The 18,350-nt window shown below is 44.5% G+C and overlaps 1 non-coding gene across 1 annotated transcript; it reads right to left on the bottom strand.

Moving 5' to 3' along the window:
• Positions 1-16,603: 16,603 nt before the first annotated feature.
• Positions 16,604-16,739, bottom strand: LOC119948489. Its single transcript, XR_005456881.1, has one exon. It is a non-coding gene; the product is annotated as a small nucleolar RNA SNORA7 (small nucleolar RNA).
• Positions 16,740-18,350: the final 1,611 nt, after the last annotated feature.

Raw genomic sequence — 18,350 nt, 5'->3', positions numbered from 1 at the left:
GCTACAAACTTCTGTGAAAGCAAATGGGTATTGTTCAGTCAAGATTCATCATCTCACTCTCTCAATCCAGGTTATTCTCTGAAGGGCAGCTGAGTGATGGGTTTTCGGGTTCATCAATAATGTCTGTCATCACCCTCTGTCTTTATCTTTCCAAGCATGCTGCTTGTGACCCAGAATCTGGAGACCAAAGGAGGAAGATAAGACCCCCTAGGCTGCCATGTGTGTTGATGTGAATGTGGCAGTGGTCTATCTTTTCTTGATATTAACATTTTTTTTCTGAGAAGCACTGTGCGCTTTATACCTAGTATCCACTTCTCTTGGTCTCTCCGAGAGTGAGTCTTTGCTTTACATATGGGGAACTGTAGTATGAGATGTTTCTGAAATCATATCTCTGCCCCTGATTACTTTATCTCATTCATTCAATTGTATTTATTGAGCACTTGCTGTGTGCAGAACACTATACTAAGTGCTTGGTACAGCAACAAGCAACAGAGACAATCCCTACCCAACAATGGACTCACAGTCTAGAAGACGGGACCTCCTCACCCTATTTCACCCGCTACTGCCCTGTCAGCACTTCCTCGTCACCCAGGCACTTGGCTACTCACACCTCCACCTTTGCATTTATATACGTATCTTTATACTCCATTACTCCCTCCTATCTGTAACATTTTATTTTAGTACCTTATCAAAATGCTTCCTTCTCCCTTTCCTCCCTGACTGCCATCTTCAACTGTTCTCTCCGACAGCTTCCTCTCTTCTTTCAAATATGCTCGTCTTTCCCCTATACTAAAAAACCCTCCCTTGAATCCTCGGCTCCCTCCGGTTATCATCCCATCTCCCTCCTACCATTTTTCTCCAAACTCCTTGAACAAGTTGTTTACACCCACTGTCTCCACTTCCTCTCCCTCTCCCCTAATTCTCTCCTTGACCCCCTCCAATCTGGCTTCTGCCCACTTCACTCCACAGAAACTAGTCTCTTAAAAGTCGCCAGTGATCTCCCACTTGCCAAATCAATGGCCTCTACTCCATCCTAGCCCTCCTCGACATCTCAGCTGCCTTCAACACTGCCAACCACCCCCTTATCCTGGAAACATTATCCAACCTTGGCTTCACCAACACCTGTCATCTTCTGGTTCTCCTTCTATCTCCCTGGCCACTCCTCATTCTCTTTAACAGGGTCTTTTTCTGCCTCCCTTTCCCACTTCCCCAGATGTGAGAGTCCCTCAGGGCTCAGTTCTGGGTTCCCTTCTATTCTCCATCTACATCCATTCTCTTGGAGATCTCATTCGGTACCATGGCTTCAACAAACATCTTTATGCTGATGATTCCCAAATCTAAATCTTCAGCCTGGTCTCTCTCCTTTTCTGCAGACTCACATTTCCTTTTTTTTTTTAATGGTATTTGTTAAGAGCTTACTATGTGCCAGGCACTGTTCTAAGCACTGGGGTAGATACAAGGTAATCAGTTTGGACACAGTCTGCTGTGTGACTTGGGGCAAGTCACCTAATTTCTCTGTGCCTCAATTCTCTCATCTGTAAAATGGGAATCAGACTTGGAGCCCCATGTGGGACATGGACTGTGTCCAACCCGATTAGCTTGTCTCTACCCCAGCTCTTAGTAGAGTGCCTGGCACATAGTAAATGTTTAAGAAATTACCCCTACCCCCAACATCTACCTCAAATTTAACATGTTCAAAACAGAACTCCTTATCTTCCACCCAAACATTGTCCTCCCTCTGATTTTCCCATCACTGTAGATAGCACCATCATTGTCCCTGTCTCTCAAGCCCAAAACATTGGCATTACCCCTACTCATCTTTCTCATTCAACCCACATATTCAGTCTGTCATTAAATCCTGTTGGTTCACCTTTTACATCATCACCAAAATCTGCCCTTTCCTCTCCAACCAAACTGCTACCTTGTTAATCCGAGCATTTATCCTAACCCCCCTACAATTACTGCATCAACCTTCTTGCTGATCTCCCTGCCTCTTGTCTCTCCCCAGTCCCGCCCATTCTTCACTCTGATGCCAGGATCTCTTCTCTACAAAACCATTCAGTCTACTTGAGGGCTGGGATCTTGTCTAGTCATTGATTCAATCGTATTTATTGAGTGCTTACTGTGTGCAGAGCACTGTACTAAGCTCTTGGAAAGTACAATTCAGTAATAGAGACAATCCCTGCCCACAATGGGCTTACAGTTTAGAATATGGGTTTACAGTCTCTGTTGTACTCTCCCAAACACTCAGCACAGTGCTGTGCACACAGCAGACTAAGCCCTTCTGTGTCATCTATGCACTTGGATCCATACCCATTGGGCACTTGTTAGTCACCCAACCCTCAGCCCCACAAAATGTATGTGCATATCTATAAAAACATAATGAAGCAGCATGGCGTAGTGGACAGAGCATAGGCCTGGGAGTCAGAAGGTTCTGGGTTCTAATTCCGGCTCTGCCACTTGTCTGCTGTGTGACCTTGGGAAAGTCACTTAACTTCTTTGTGCCTCAGTTACCTTACCTGTAAAATGAGGATTGAGACCGTGAGCCCCACGTGGGACAAGGGACTGTGTTCAACCCGATTTGCTTGCATCCACACTAGTGCTTAGAAAAGTGCCTGGCACATAGTAAGCACCTAACAAATACCATTATTATTATTTATTTATATTAATGTCTGTCTTCCCCTCTAGACTGTAAGCTTACTGGGGGCAGGGAACATCTCTAACAACTCTGTTAAATTGTACTCTCCCAAGCATCTAGTACAGAACTGTGCTCACAGGAAGTGTTCAATAAATACTATTGATTGATTGGCTGTTTAAAGTCCTCACTGCAGTATCCTGGAAGAGAGCTGAGATATTTGAACACTCTCTCAGCCCTGTACCAACCTGCCTTTCTCCAAGGAAAATGATTGGGGAGCAAACCTAAGTATTCTCTGATACTTGGCCTGGAGTAAGTGGCTACTACTCATAGGACAAAGATGCTACAATTATTTTAAGAGGAAAAGTAGCTTCAAGTAAACACCTATAATACTGCCAATACTCATTCAGACATGTGTCTTTGTTAGGATTTTTTATTCCTCCTGGGGTATTTGCTTCATGAAATGTCACTTTATTTCATTTCTATTAAACTGAAATTGGCAGGTATTTGAGAACATGTCATAAGACATGTTTAACCTATTTATACAATTCCAAGCCTCTTGGTAGGGTTCTCTTTAAAAAAATATTTTTCTTAGTCATAGGGACCATATTAACCATTTCAGACAGCACCACTCTTAATTTCAGAGGTTTATTGACAAAATATAAAGCCCCAGCTCCTCCTACCCATCACTCCTGTCAAGGCACATTTCCCAACTCCTTCGTATGTTGGCTGGGTTGGTTGCGGGGTGTGGGGGGGGGTGGGAGGGAAGGAATATACTAGGTGGTTACCCAGATTCCCTTCTAATCAATAATCAATCAAGCAACGGTATATATTGTGCACTTACTGTGTGCAACACCACTCTCTCCTCCTTCAAAGCATCATTAAGGTCACATCTCCTCCAAGAGTCCTTCCCCGGCTAAGCCCTCTTTTCCCCAGCTCCCTCACTCTTCTGTGTCATCTATGCACTTTGACCTTTGGACATGTGATATTTGCCCCATGTATCTTTAAATTATATATTATAAATCACTATATTATATTATATAAATTATATATTATAAATCACTATAAATATAGAGAAGCAGCATGGCTCAGTGGAAAGAGCACGGGCTTTGGAGTCAGAGATCATGGGTTCAAATCCCAGCTCTGCCAATTGTCAGCTGTGTGACTTTGGGCAAGTCACTTGACTTCTCTGTGCCTCAGTTATCTCATCTGTAAAATGGGGATTAAGACTGTGAGCCCTCCGTGGGACAACCTGATCACCTTGTAACCTCCCCAGCACTTAGAACAGTGCTTTGCACATAGTAAGCATTTAATAAATGCCATTATAAATCACTTATTACTTTATAAGCTTACATTCTAGAGGGGGAGACAAACTCATGTTTTAATGGGCAGGGAACCTGTCAGCTAATTTTGTTGTCCTCTCCCAAGCACTTAGTACTGTGCTCTGCACATAGTAAGAGCTCAATACAATTGATTTCAGAGCACTGTACTGAGCACTTGGGAGAGTATGATAGAGTAGGTAGACAGGATTGTACAATCTCTTATTTCACCAACTCTGAAATGTCATTCTTTGACCCTACCTCCTAACCTATCTGCTCACCCACCCCAGAGACCTCTGACTTCTTGACCCTGCTCTACTTAACCCAGGCCATCATGTCCCATTTGGCTTCTATACCCAACCTCCCATGGATGCATAAGTCCATTCCTTCTCTACCAAACTCTATTTCCCATTTTTTAATGGTATTTGTGAAGTGCTTACTGGTTGCCAAGCACTGTACTAAACGCTTGGGTAGACACAAGAGAAGCAGATTGGACACAGTCCCTGTTCCACATGGGGCTCCCAGTCTATCCCTCCCTCAGTCAAGCCCAAGCCTGGATCACCTGGAACACCCTCCCTCTTTGTAGCTGTCAGACGATCATTCTCCCCACCTTAAAAGCCTTATTAAAAGCACATCTCCTCCAAGAGTCCTTCCCTGACTAAGCCCTCATGTCCTCTTCTTCCACTCTATTCTGCATCACCCTTGCACTTGGATTTGCACCCTTTATTCACTTCTCCCTCAACCCCACAGAACTTATGTTCATATCTTTAATTTATTTTTGTTAACATGTCTCCCCGTCTAGACTGTCAGCACATTGTCGGCTGGGAATGTGTCTACCAACTGTTACACTGAAGGGTTTGGGAGAGTACAATGCTCTGCACACAGTAAGCACTCAATAAATATGATTGATCATCTCCACCTGTGCTCGTGCCATGGAGCACTGCTGGAAGAAATTCAAGCACTGGATCAACTCTAACCATTGCCCTCAGAGACTATGACTTTTCACTCTGTCCAGAAACCCCCAGGGCTCCCATGTCTACCCTGCAGGGCTTGTCCTTACCCCTGATGAATTTGTAGACTCCTTTGTTGACAAAATCAAAACGATCAGGCATGACATCCCTAAAAATCTCCTTCCTACTTCTCCCACGTCCTTCTACCTCCTCACCCAGCCCCTTATTCTTCTCAGCTGTCTCTCTCAAAATCTACCCCCTCCACCTTTGTCTACACCACCATCCCTTCATACCTTACACAAACACTTTTGCCTGCACATCTCTCCCCCTTCCCAACTGCCATTTTTAAACGCTCACTCTTGGATGCCTCCTTCCCCTCTGCTTTCAAAACACCCATGCCTTCTGGTATCTTAAACAAACAAAAAGCCTTATTTGGATCCCATCTCCTTCCTCCCATTCCTATATTGTGCTCTGCACATAGTAAGTTCTCAGTAAATGAGTGCATTGGTTGATTGATGAGGAGTTCGATTTTGGACATGTTGATCTCGAGGAGCCAGCAGGATGTCTGTGTAGAAGTGTCCTGAAGTCAGGAAGAATTGCAAAATAGCAGAGAAGGAATTAGGGTTAGCGCTAGTGATTTGGATTTGGGAGTCGTCCATGAGAAGGCGGTAGTTGAAGCTATGGAACAGGAGGAACTGCCCAAAGGAGTGAGTGTAGATTGAGAAAAAAAGGGGGCCCAGAAAAGAGCCTTGAAGGACACCCACAGTTAGGGAATAAGAGATAGAAGAAGAGCCAGTGAAAGACCTAGAAGGAGTGGCCAGAGAGATAAGAGAACTGGGAGAGGGCTGTACTGGGAATAAAAACCAAAGTTAGTCATTCAAGCAATCAGTCAATTATATTTATTTGGTTTTTATTCCCAGGGTACTCTCAGGCCCGTACACTTTCTGCTAGGCCATGCTGCTCCCTTCTCTTGGAATGGGAACATATCTACCAACTCTGTTATGTTATGCTTTCCCAAGCACTTAGAACAGTGCTCTGTACACATTAAGCTTCAATAAATATAATTGACTGATTGCTTGAATGACTAACTTTGGTTTTTATTCCCAGTACAGCCCTGGTTGCCAAGCACTGTACTAAACGCTTGGGTAGACACAAGAGAAGCAGATTGGACACAGTCCCTGTTCCACGTGGGGCTCCCAGTCTATCCCTCCCTCAGTCAAGCCCAAGCCTGGATCACCTGGAACGCCCTCCCTCTTTGTACTCCCTCTTTGTAGCTGTCAGACGATCATTCTCCCCACCTTAAAAGCCTTATTAAAAGCACATCTCCTCCAAGAGGCCTTCCCTGACTAAGCCCTCATGTCCTCTTCTCCCACTCTGTTCTGCATCACCCTTGCACTTGGATTTGCATCCTTTATTCACTTCTCCCTCAACCCCACAGAACTTATGTTCATATCTTTAATTTATTTTTGTTAACATCTGTCTCCCCGTCTAGACTGTCAGCACGTTTTTGGCTGGGAATGTGCTGCTTGCGAAATCCAACGGCTCCTACTCTATCCTAATCCTCCTCGACCTCTCAGCTGCCTTCGACACTGTGGACCACCCCCTTCTCCTCAACACGCTATCCAACCTTAGCTTCACAGACTCCGTCCTCTCCTGGTTCTCCTCTTATCCCTCCGGTCGTTCATTCTCAGTCTCTTTTGCAGGCTCCTCCTCCCCCTCCCATCCCCTTACTGTGGGGGTTCCCCAAGGTTCAGTTCTTGGTCCCCTTCTGTTCTCGATCTACACTCACTCTCTTGGTGACTTCATTCGCTCCCATGGCTTTAACTATCATCTCTATGTTGATGACACCCAAATCTACATCTCTGCCCCTGCTCTCTCCCCCTCCCTCCAGGCTCGCATCTCCTCCTGCCTTCAGGACATCTCCATCTGGATGTTTGCCCGCCACCTAAAACTCAACATGTCCAAGACTGAACTCCTTGTCTTCCCTCCCAAACCCTCCCCTCTCCCTGACTTTCCCATCACTGTTGACGGCACTACCATCCTTCCCGTCTCACAGACCCACAACCTTGGTGTCATCCTCGACTCCGCTCTCTCATTCACCCCTCACATCCAAGCCGTCACCAAAACCTGCCGGTCTTAGCTCCGCAACATTGTCAAGATCCGCCCTTTTCTCTCCATCCAAACCGCTACCCTGCTCGTTCAGGCTCTCATACTATCCCGTCTGGACTACTGCATCAGCCTTCTCTCTGATCTCCCATCCTCGTGTCTCTCCCCACTTCAATCCATACTTCATGCCGCTGCCCGGATTGTCTTTGTCCAGAAACGTTCTGGGCATGTTACTCCCCTCCTCAAAAATCTCCAGTGGCTACCAATCAATCTGCGCATCAGGCAGAAACTCCTCACCCTCGGCTTCAAGGCTCTCCATCACCTGGCCGCCCCCTACCTCACCTCCCTTCTCTCCTTCTACAGCCCAGCCCGCACCCTCTGCTCCTCTGCTGCTAATCTCCTCACCGTGCCTCATTCTTGCCTGTCCCGCCGTCGACCCCCGGCTCACGTCATCCCCCTGGCCTGGAATACCCTCCCTCTGGCCATCCGCCAAGCTAACTCTCTTCCTCCCTTCAAGGCCCTACTGAGAGCTCACCTCCTCCAGGAGGCCTTCCCAGACTGAGCCCCCTCCTTCCTCTCCCCCTCGTCCCCCTCTCCATCCCTCCCGTCTTACCTCCTTCCCTTCCCCGCAGCACCTGTATATATGTATATATGTTTGTACATATTTATTACTCTATTTATTTATTTTACTTGTACATATCTATTCTATTTATTTTATTTTGTTAATATGTTTGGTTTTGTTCTCCGTCTCCTCCTTCTAGACTGTGAGCCCACTGTTGGGTAGGGATTGTCTCTATACGTTGCCAACTTGTACTTCCCAAGTGCTTAGTACAGTGCTCTGCACACAGTAAGTGCTCAATAAATACGATTGATTGATTGAAGTTGAGGTGAGACACAAAAATAATTTACAGGGAGGGGAAAGAAAGAAAAGTGGATAAAGCTGAATGAGTGTTTAACCTGGTGTATACAGAAGTGCCTCAGGTGATGACTGTGATGTAAGTGTGAGGTTGCTGGACTATAATTATAACCAGCTCTGGGAGTCTTTAACTGCTGCCCTATTGCAGCCCAGATTTGGGCTCGCTCTAACTGGGAAAGACAGGTTAGAGTGAGAGTGGGAGCAGAGGTGGAAGAAATCCAAGTGAAGCAGATGGATGGGAACTGTATTCAGTGCTGGGTTCCATCTAGATATGGCCTGATCTGAGAAGCACAGTGGTCTCATGGAAAGAGCACAGTTCTGAAAATCAGGAAACCTGGGTTCTAATCCCAGCTCTGCTACTCAACTGCTGTGTGATCTTGGGTAAGACACTTCATTTCTCTGCACCTCAGTTTCCTCATCTGTGAAGTGGGGATTAAATACCTGTTCTCTTGCCCTCTTAGACTGTGAATCCTGCGTGGGACAGGGACTGTTTCTGATCTGATTATCTTGTATCTACTCCAGTGCTCAATACAGTGCTTGGCACAAAGCCTTAACAGTTGTTACTGTTGTTGCTATTATTATTATTATTGTTATCCTGGCTCTGTCTGGTCTTGTTTTGGTCTTAATGATTCCCCTGGCAGTCTCCCAAGGGAATTGCCTATTCCAATCAACAGCTTTTTCCAAGGCCAAAAGTTCAGCCATTTTCTCTGACATAACTTCACCCCATAAGATGTAAACTGGTTCTAGGGATCGGCACGTTGGAATGGAGTGTGAGAGTGGAATAAACAGCGATGAGAGCATTTCACCCTATGCAGTTCAGAGACTTTATTTTGAATATGTTTCTGGTTTTTTTTTTTTGTTTTTTTCCCCAAATAACATAAGACCCCCACAAAGAAGAGGAAGTTACTACAGGAAGGAAACTCCCTTTCTGGCTAACAGGACTATGTTTTCCTATGCAAATGTAGCAAAGCCCAGAAATTAGCAATGACTGCTAAATTAACACACTTGGAGAGCTTGGCTGCTTCTAATAGGCCGTCAAATAGCCTTGTTACATTGTAATGGTGCCAAGCTAATTGAAGTGATTACTGTTGCTCATGAGCAGCCCCTTTTGAAGTAGAAGTCTTTTAAATTATCCATAGACGTTAAATGTCAGACACTATTGTGTAATTATACTTTGTAAATGCTGAATGTCATAAGGCATCACAGGTAATTGAGGTTTACAGAGAAGAGCTTTTTCTAAACCTAATTGGGCATCAACTCTTTGTCACTTTTTCTAAATCTAATTGGGCATCAAGTTTTTGTGCCCAGGGACACTCTGCCGCCATCGAGTCCCCTGTCGCCACTTCTCCCGGGAGAGCTCAACTCCCGGGTGCTCCTTGTCGGCCATGGTTCTTCTGATCTCCCCGAGCTCAGCATTCTCACTCTGTCTCCAGAGCCTCTTGGAGAAGTTCTGGGTCTCTCTCTGGTGGTTGGGAAGTCCAGCTGGTGGCAAAAATGGGTGAGGAGCTCCCCAAAGATCCTGCTTTGCTGCTTTCTGCTAGGCCAATGCTATTATGACTTTATTTCTTTAACTTCTGTGGGGACAGAATGTGGAGAGGAAGCAACCCTGGACAGTGTGTTCTAATTAAACTGTGGCGCTCCAACTAAACTGACTATCCAGTCTCCTTCTCGGGGTTTCTTAACACACAGAAACTTTGGCCTTGAAAGCATGTCAGGGGTAGCCATCTTCCTTGGCATCCCAGCTGCGGGTAGGGAGACCGAGGAAGAGTGGTCTTAGAATTCTCCTGGTGCTCTGGAGTTCGCTGTCTGTCCCTGCTTTCGAACAACTGGAGAGCTGGAATGCAGATTTGGGTCCCGACAGGCACGTTCTGCATTTCCCTCATGGGTTTGATAGGAAATAGTGAAGTGGGCATTTTTAGTGCAGTCCTTTGAAGGCACACGGTCAGCTGGTCACCAAACATCATTAAATACAACTGTAATGAAATCGATGGGATTTCATGACAGGTTCCTCAGCCCATGTTTTCAGTGTGTGACACTTTGTGGAAGTGCCAGCATATCTGGAAAGCTAACTTTATCTGTGATACTTTTGCATTTGTTATTCTTTATGATGAATTAAATTGAGACTGAATAAAGTGTTCTCTAAGCCACACAGGAAGACATTGAGGGAATTTTCTTTGCCTGGAGTTGTTGGTGTTGGGGGTGTTGGGGGAGGAGGGGGGGCATCTCATGCATATGGATTTTCTACAATCTGAGAAAAGAGCACAAAGCAGCTTCAACTTTTCCCAAGACTCTACAGAGGTTGTTGTTAATGGGTAGCATTTATGGAAAACTGCTAGCATGTGAATGGCTCTGGATGGGCAGCCTTGCCTTAAATTAAATGTTTAAAAACAGCATTTCCTTTGATCGCTTGATTATGATTGTATTTGTACAGTGATGGCGTGATGGTAAATTGAACTAGTATGTCAAGTGAGATTTGTTATTTATTAGCTGGTGTAAAGGCAGATTTGCCTGAAATAACATCAAGTAGCGAACTTTGTTTTTCAGAAGGCTGTTTGAGTAGAGCTCAGGCCAGCCCCAGGAGACAAGTGGGGTTTGGAAACACGGATAGAGCATGGGCCTGGGAGGCAGAGGGTCATGGGTTGTAATCCTGGCTCCCCCACATGCCTGCTGTGTGACCTTGGGCAGGCCACTTCACTTCTCCGTGCCTCAGTTATTTCATCTGTAAAACAGAGATTGAGACTGTGAGCCCCATAAAGACAGGGATTGTGTCCAACTCGATTTGCTTGTATCCACCTCAGTGCTTAGTACAGTGCCTGGCACAGAGTAAGTGCTTAACAAATACCATCATCTCTATTATTGTTATCTCTGTTGTAAAGCACAGTAGAAGAATCAGTGATGTCCAAGATGCAATACAAAACATAGACATAGTCCTTGGTCTGTGGTAGTTGAGGCATTTTTCAGTGCCACCTCAGAGCAGTCCACTGGACTGAACGATCAGTGGTACTTATTCAATCATATTTACTGAGTACTTACTGTGTTCAGAGCACTGTACCACATGCTTAGGAGAGACCATACAACAGAGTTGGTAGACACATTCCCTGCCCACAATTGAGAGCCCATTCATTGTGTGTAGAGCCCTGCTCTAAACACATGGGAGAGTTCGACTGAATTGGAAGACAAGATCTCTGCCTTCGAGGAACATAGTCTGGAGTGGGACAGACACAAAATAAAATACACTTGGAAAGTCCAACAGAAGCACAAGACCCATTCCCCTCCCACAAGGAATTTGCACTCCAACAGGGAGCCAGCCATAAAAGTAATCATGCAAATTGAAACCAGAATAAAGAAAATTGAAGGTTCAACCCCACAGCACTTATGTACATAAATGGCATATTCTAAATTATTTATGTTAATGTCTGTCTCCCCCTCTAGACTGTAAGCTCATTGTGAGCAGGGATCATGTCTGTCAACTCTGTATTGTACTCTCCCAATCGCTTAGTACATTGCTCTTCACACAGTAAATACCATTGATTGAATATACATATATCCACAAGTGCTGAAGATGGGAATAAATGAATATGTAAGTGCAAGAGGCAGTTGAAGGGTTGGTAAGATTTGGGGTGCTGTTAACTAGTTGGGGAAACTTGTTTGAGGAGGTGGGATTTTAGGGGCACCTCAAAGATGGGAAAGGCTGAGGTCCATCAATTAATCAGGGGTATTTATCGAGCCCTTCCCATGTACAGAGCACTGTACTGGTGGATATATGGTTCATCTTCACTTTTTTTTTTAAACGGGATTTGTTAAGCGCTTACTATGTGCCAAGCACTGTACTGCGCCCTGTGGTAGATATAAGCTAATCAAATTGGAAACAGTTCATGTCCCACATGTGGCTTACCATAGTAATCCTTATTATACAGATGAGGTAACTGAGGCACAGAGAAGTGAAGTGACTTGCCCAAGGTCACACAGCAGACACGTGATGGAGCTGGGATTAGAACCCAGGTCCTTCTGGCTCCCAGGCCCATGCTCCATCTTAATGGAGCATCACTTGCTTTCTTGGGTGTCTTTGACACAGTTCTTACAACCGTGGTAGGAATTTTTTCCTGTCTCACCACTTTGGACAGGGCCCCTATTAAAACATGATGGGTGCAGTATATTTAAAAAATCAAGTGTGAATGACTCAACTTCATTTTCTTGCTTACCTGATGTTCAGGGAGTATCCATGGTGGATTTTTTTGCCTTATATCTCAGGATACTTGATAAACACTGGATCATAGAGCTTTCTTTGTAGACAGAACATCAGATTTACCCTAGGGTTGTGAAAGAGTTTATGTCTCTCCCGGAGGTAAGTTACCATACCCCAAACTCATTTGTAAGATTAGACCTGTTATACTTAGTAAACCTTTCAGAATTCCCTCATCAATCTATCATATTTATTGAACACTTACTGTGTGCAGAGCACTGCACTAACTGCTTGGGGGAGTATAATATAACAGAGTTGGTAGACACGTCCCTGCCCATGACGAGCTCACAGTCCACTCTACTATTGCTTTCATCCAACGTGGTGAGAAGATGTGATTTATTTCCAAGTTATTTTAGGGTAGTCCCTTATTTCAGTATCCTGTCCTGTTTCCAAAAAGGACTGTTGAGATACCTCATTGTCCTATTTTTCAGTGAGCTCAGAGCCCCAACACTCAACCCTTCTCTCACTTCCTGCTGCCCACAGCGTCTTCCAACTACGTTGTACTGTACTCACCCAAGCATTTAATACAGTGCTCTGCAGTAAGGGCTCAATAAATACCACTGATGATGAGGACAAAAAGCAATAATGGGGCTTTTCCCACAGGGTGATATTCCAGGACAGCAGCAGCTCCCACTGGGCTTTAAGCAGAGTTGCTGAGGGCCATGATGTTTCTCTGATTGTATAAGGCAGCTGGGGATTGGAGAATCAAATGCCCAGACATCCAGAACTTACATTCCTCTGGAATTCCTCTGTAAGCTCACTCTGGGCAGGGAGCATGTCTACCAATTCTGTTATATTATGCTCTCCCAAGCACTTAGTATAATGCTCTGCACAGGTTAAGTGCTCAATAAATAAGACCAATTGATAGAACATCGTTGTATTCAGTTGGTACCCAATCAGAGCTGTTAATAATAATACTATTATTATCAAAGCTGATGATTATTATATCATCACATTACAATGTATCAGCATACAATTTAACATTATTTAATTATATTAAGTTAATATATTATCAAAGCTGAAAATGATGATGGTATTTTGTTAAGCATTTACTATGTGTCAAACACTGTTCTAAGTGCTGGGGTAGATACGGGCTTATCAGGTTCATTCATTCATTCAATCATATTTATTGAGCACTTACTGTGTGCAGAGCACTGCACTAAGTGCTTGGGAAGTACAAGTTGGCAACATATAGAGATGGTCCCTACTCAACAGCGGGCTCACAGTCTAGAAGCGGGAGACAGACAACAAAACAAAACATATTAACAAAATAAAATAAATACAATAGTAAATATGTACAAGTAAAATAGAGTAATAAATCTGTACAAACATATATACAGGTGCTGTGGGGAGGGGAAGGAGGTAAGGCAGGGGGGATGGGGAGGGGGAGGAGGAGGAGAGGAAGGAGGGGGCTCAGTCTGGGAAGGCCTCCTGGAGGAGATGAGCTCTCAGCAGGGCTTTGAAGGGAGGAAGAGAGCTAGCTTGGTGGATGTGCGGAGGGAGGGCATTCCAGGCCAGGGGGAGGACGTGGGCCGGAGGTCGATGGTGGGACAGGCAAGAACGAGGCACAGTGAGGAGGTTAGCGGCAGAGGAGCGGAGGGTGTGGGCTGGGCTGTAGAAGGAAAGAAAGGAGGTGACGTAGGAGGGGGCGAGGTGATGGAGAGCCTTGAAGCCGAGAGTGAGGAGTTTTTGCCTGATGCGTAGGTTGACGGGTAGCCACTGGAGATTTTTGAGGAGGGGAGTAACATGCCCAGAGCGTTTCTGCACAAAAATGATCCGGGCAGCAGTGTGAAGTATAGATTGAAGTGGGAAGAGACAGGAGGATGGGAGATCAGAGAGGAGGCTGATGCAGAAATCCAGTTGGGATAGGATGAGATATTGAACCAGCAGTAGCGGTTTGGATGGAGAGGAAAGGGCGTATCTTGGCAATGTTGCGGAGGTGAGACTGGCAGTTTTTGGTGACGGATTGGATGTGAGGGGTGAATGAGAGAGCAGGGTCGAGGATGACACCAAGGTTGTTAACAGTCCCTGTCCTACATGGGGCTCACAGTCTTAATCCCCATTTTACAGATGAGGTAATTGAGGCACAGAGAAGTGAAGTGACTTGTCCAAGGTCGCATGGCAGAAAAGTGGCAGAGCTGGAATTTGAACCCAGGTCCTTCTGACTCCCAGGCCCATGTGGTATTCACTAGGCCATGCTGCTTCCCTTGTGATGGTGAGTATCTTCTGCAGTCAAGGTTCCCCAGCCCTGAAAACCAAACCCATCTGTCAGCCCATTGATCATTCAATTCCTTGGATTTGTATTTGGGGACATCTGGCAACTGGGAGACCGGTAATTGATGTGGCTGCTGTAGATGAGCTAAATAGAGTGCTGAGGTGATTTATTTCGCAAGCACTTTGATAGTCACCCCAGCTTCATGGCACTTGAGAAAATATCCTTACACTCTACTATTTCCCCTATCTGTAATTTATTTTTTTGTCGGTCTCCCCCTGTTTGCTGTAAGCTCCCTGTGGACAGTACTACCAACTCGCTAGTACTGTACTTTTTCAAGTGCTTAGTACAGTGCTCTGCATACAGTAAGCACCCAATAAATACCATGGATTGATTTGATTAATTTATCTATGCAGATGCACACAGAACAGGTGTTGTTCAGCATGTATAAATGAAATGAATAATTTAAAACATTTTACATTCAGGGGTAAGTTTTAATGTTTACAGCTTTGTGCTGAAAAGTGTGTGAGTTGGTCATTGAACAGGGGGGTTGTCAGTGGTGGGAATCACTTAACTTCATCTTAACTTACTCTCTTCCTCTGTGAGCTCCTTGTGGGCAGAGAACTTGTCTACCAACTCATCTGTATTGTACTCTCCCAAGCACTTAGTACAGTGTTCTGCACAGAATAAGCACTCAATAAATACCATTGATTGATTGGAAGAATTGGAGCTTTAGGAAGTCTTTGAGGGTGGAAGGAGGAATTCTAGCTGGGGGAGAAGAAGTCCAGTAGGGATTGGACAAACTGGATGGAGTGGGTAGGGTGTGGAGGGAATATTCAATAGCATTTATTGAGTGCTTACTGTGTGAAAAGCACTGTACTAAGTGCTTGGGAGAGTACAATATAACAACAGACACATTCCTGCCCACAATGAGCTCACAGTCTAGAGGAGGAGATAGACAATATATAAATAAATAGATCAATAAATAAATTACAGATATATGCAGATATATACATATGTGCTGTGGGGTTGGGAGGGAGGATGAATGAAGGAGCAAGTAAGAGCTCCAAGAAGGGAGTGGGAAAAGAGGAAGGGAGGCTTAGTCAGGGAAGGCTTCTTGAAGGAGATGTGCCACTTTAAGGCTTTAAAGTGGGGATGTTATAGTGAATCAGTCAATTGTATGTATTGAGCACTTACTGTGTGGAGAGAACTGTACTAAGCACTTTGGAGAGTACAGTATAACAGACACATACCCTGCCCACAATGAGCTTACAGACCGGAGGGGAGACAGACATTAATGTAAATAAATAAATAAATGGAGCACGGTGATGACAGAAAAACTAGAGCATAGGAAAACAGCCTGGTGCATTTCATTTCAGAATCAATTCCTTGACAACAGAGTGACGATAAAAACGGGAAACAAGAACTATATAAAATAAAGCAATGCGTTGACTGGGGCGGGGTGAGTACGCTTCCCGATGTGTCCAGGTTTTCAAAGATTTCAAACCACCTTTCTCTGTCTTCCCTCTCTCAGACATGTCCTATTTTAGTTTTCCAGCCATCTTAGAGGAAACTGAGTTTCTGCCTTGGACTGGGTCATGTTCAAACTTGTTGGCAGTGAAGCATTTCAGTCTCCCTTGTCTATAGCTAAAAACATGAGGAAATGAATTTCAATCTGGGCAGACAAACTCACTTCACTAAAAGCATCAGCAGCTTGCTGAAGCTGTCTAAGGCTAGTAGCAGGAATCAATCAATCAATCGATGGTTTTCATTGAGTACTTACTATATGCAGAGCACTGTACTAAGCACTTGGGAGAGTACAATACAACAGAATTAGCAGACACATTCCCTTGCCATAACAAGCTTACAATTTAGAGGGAGAGACAGACATTAATATGAATAAATCAGTAATTTATAATATACAATTTAAAGATACGTACATTTGTGATGTGTGGTTGGAGGTGGGGCACATATCAAATGTCCAAAGGTCACAGGTCCAAGTGCATTTTTGTCAAGTCATTTACAACTCATAGCGACACCATGGACACGTCTCTCCCAGAACGCCCCGCTCTCCATCTGCAATCGTGCTGGTAGTGGATCCGTAGAGTTTTCTTGGTAAAAATAAGGAATCAGTTTACCATCGCCACCTTCTTCACAGTAAACTCGAGTCTCCACCCTGGACTCTCTACCATGCCACTGCTGCCCAGCATGGGTGAGTTTTGGCTTGTAGCAGATTGCCTTCCACTCGCTAGCCACTGCCCAAGCTAGGAATGGAATGGATAGGCCTCTACTCGACTCTCCCTCCTGTATCTGACTGGTAGAGTACTGGAAACTCTCCAGGTGCGACCCTGAAGGGGTCCAAGTGCATAGATGGCCCAAAAGGGAGAGCGAGCTGGGATAAAGAGGGCTTAATTGGGGAAAGCCCCTTGGAGGAGATGTGATCCTAATAAGGAATAAGCTGAAACCCACAGTGGGGGAAAAATTGTCACAGAGAAATTAGCACAAAATTAAGATGTGAACAACATTGCTCTCACGTGTCTTGAAGATGGAAAACAATTTAGGGAAATAAAGCAATGGGTACACATTATTTGTTACATTGATAAGTGGAAATTGGCTGCCTTCCAAGACTTTTGCATTTAACTTGGAACCGAAATGCTTTTTGAACAGAGGTGATTTGACGAAGAATTTCTCAGATGCTGGTGGTGTCCACGGGTTATGAATAGGCTAGGACAGGGAAACTTGGTTGTATTTTTGCCTAAATGTACCCGTCAGGTTGGTATACTTTGGATTTGAGTAACACCAGCTGCTGCAATCTGGAATCACCAGTTATTATTCACTACCCCTTTGTGAAGAGAACCAGGTGTAGGAAGGTCACACAGAGACAGAAAGCGAAGTCATGTGCAAAAGCCAGAACAGCTTTTTCAGCTGCGTTTTGTACCATACCTGGATCGGTGAACTGTTGTTTACTAAAAGATGTCCGCATGAAGAGCGAAATCTACTTAGGACGGTGCTAAGCACTGTATGCAGTGCTCTGCGCACAGCAAGAGCTCAGTAAATGTCTTTGATTGATTGCCTGTCTAAATGTGGACTGTTAATGGGGTACTTTAATGGCAGTAGATTCCCACAGCTAGGTCGGGGTCTATTAGGAAGGCATGTGAAGAATAGCAAGGACTTGTGAGAGCAAGTGAGCCTCAGTGACCTTGTGAGCAGACAAACTACTTCCAATGCAGCTGGGATCAGTTTCCAGTTAAATTGAAAAGAAAATAAGTTGAGGTATAAACAGGGTAAACCATAGCCACATGGGTCAATTCTGGTGGCATCGATCAAGCAGCCACTCTCGACATCCTTGGTTTATCCTTCCTGTTTCCTCACTTATCAAATATTTATTGTCAACAACGGGCAGTTCTGTTTGCACACAGTGCGATGGGGTAATGAGATAGGTTTACTCTTGTTATTGATGGGGAATGTTGATGGCATGAATAATTTCCTCTCTTTATAAATGGGAATTTAATTATTGATGCCTTGTTTAGGCAGCGACCAAGGTGTTAGCACCGTAGAGCTTACAACAAGAGGGCAGTGGTAGTCGCCAGGCCAAAATGCTTGATGATTTCATTATATCAACTCAATTAATTGTTTGGACAAGAAGGGAATTTTTTTTTGACAGTCCATGGATGTATTTTCTTTCTAAACACCAACAAAAATATAGGTAGACCTTGAGTGAACCAGTAGAAAAGCAGAAGCTCAGACTCAGAGAATAGGAATTAATTCTTAGTTGAGCTGACAGTCAGTGGCATTTGTTGAGCATTCTACTGTATGAGGAACACTAAACCAAGCACTCGTTAGACACAATCCTTGCCTGCATGGCCCTTAAAATCTACCAGGGAGACAGGTATTAAAATAAATTACAGGTAGGGGGAAGCAGCAGGATATTTGGGACCTACTGATTCAATTCAATTGTATTTATTGAAC

This window comes from Tachyglossus aculeatus, chromosome X4 (assembly GCF_015852505.1).
Source record: "Tachyglossus aculeatus isolate mTacAcu1 chromosome X4, mTacAcu1.pri, whole genome shotgun sequence".
NCBI lineage: Eukaryota > Metazoa > Chordata > Mammalia > Monotremata > Tachyglossidae > Tachyglossus > Tachyglossus aculeatus.
Note: the sequence above shows the minus strand (reverse complement) of the source record. Positions and strands in the feature narration are given on the sequence as shown.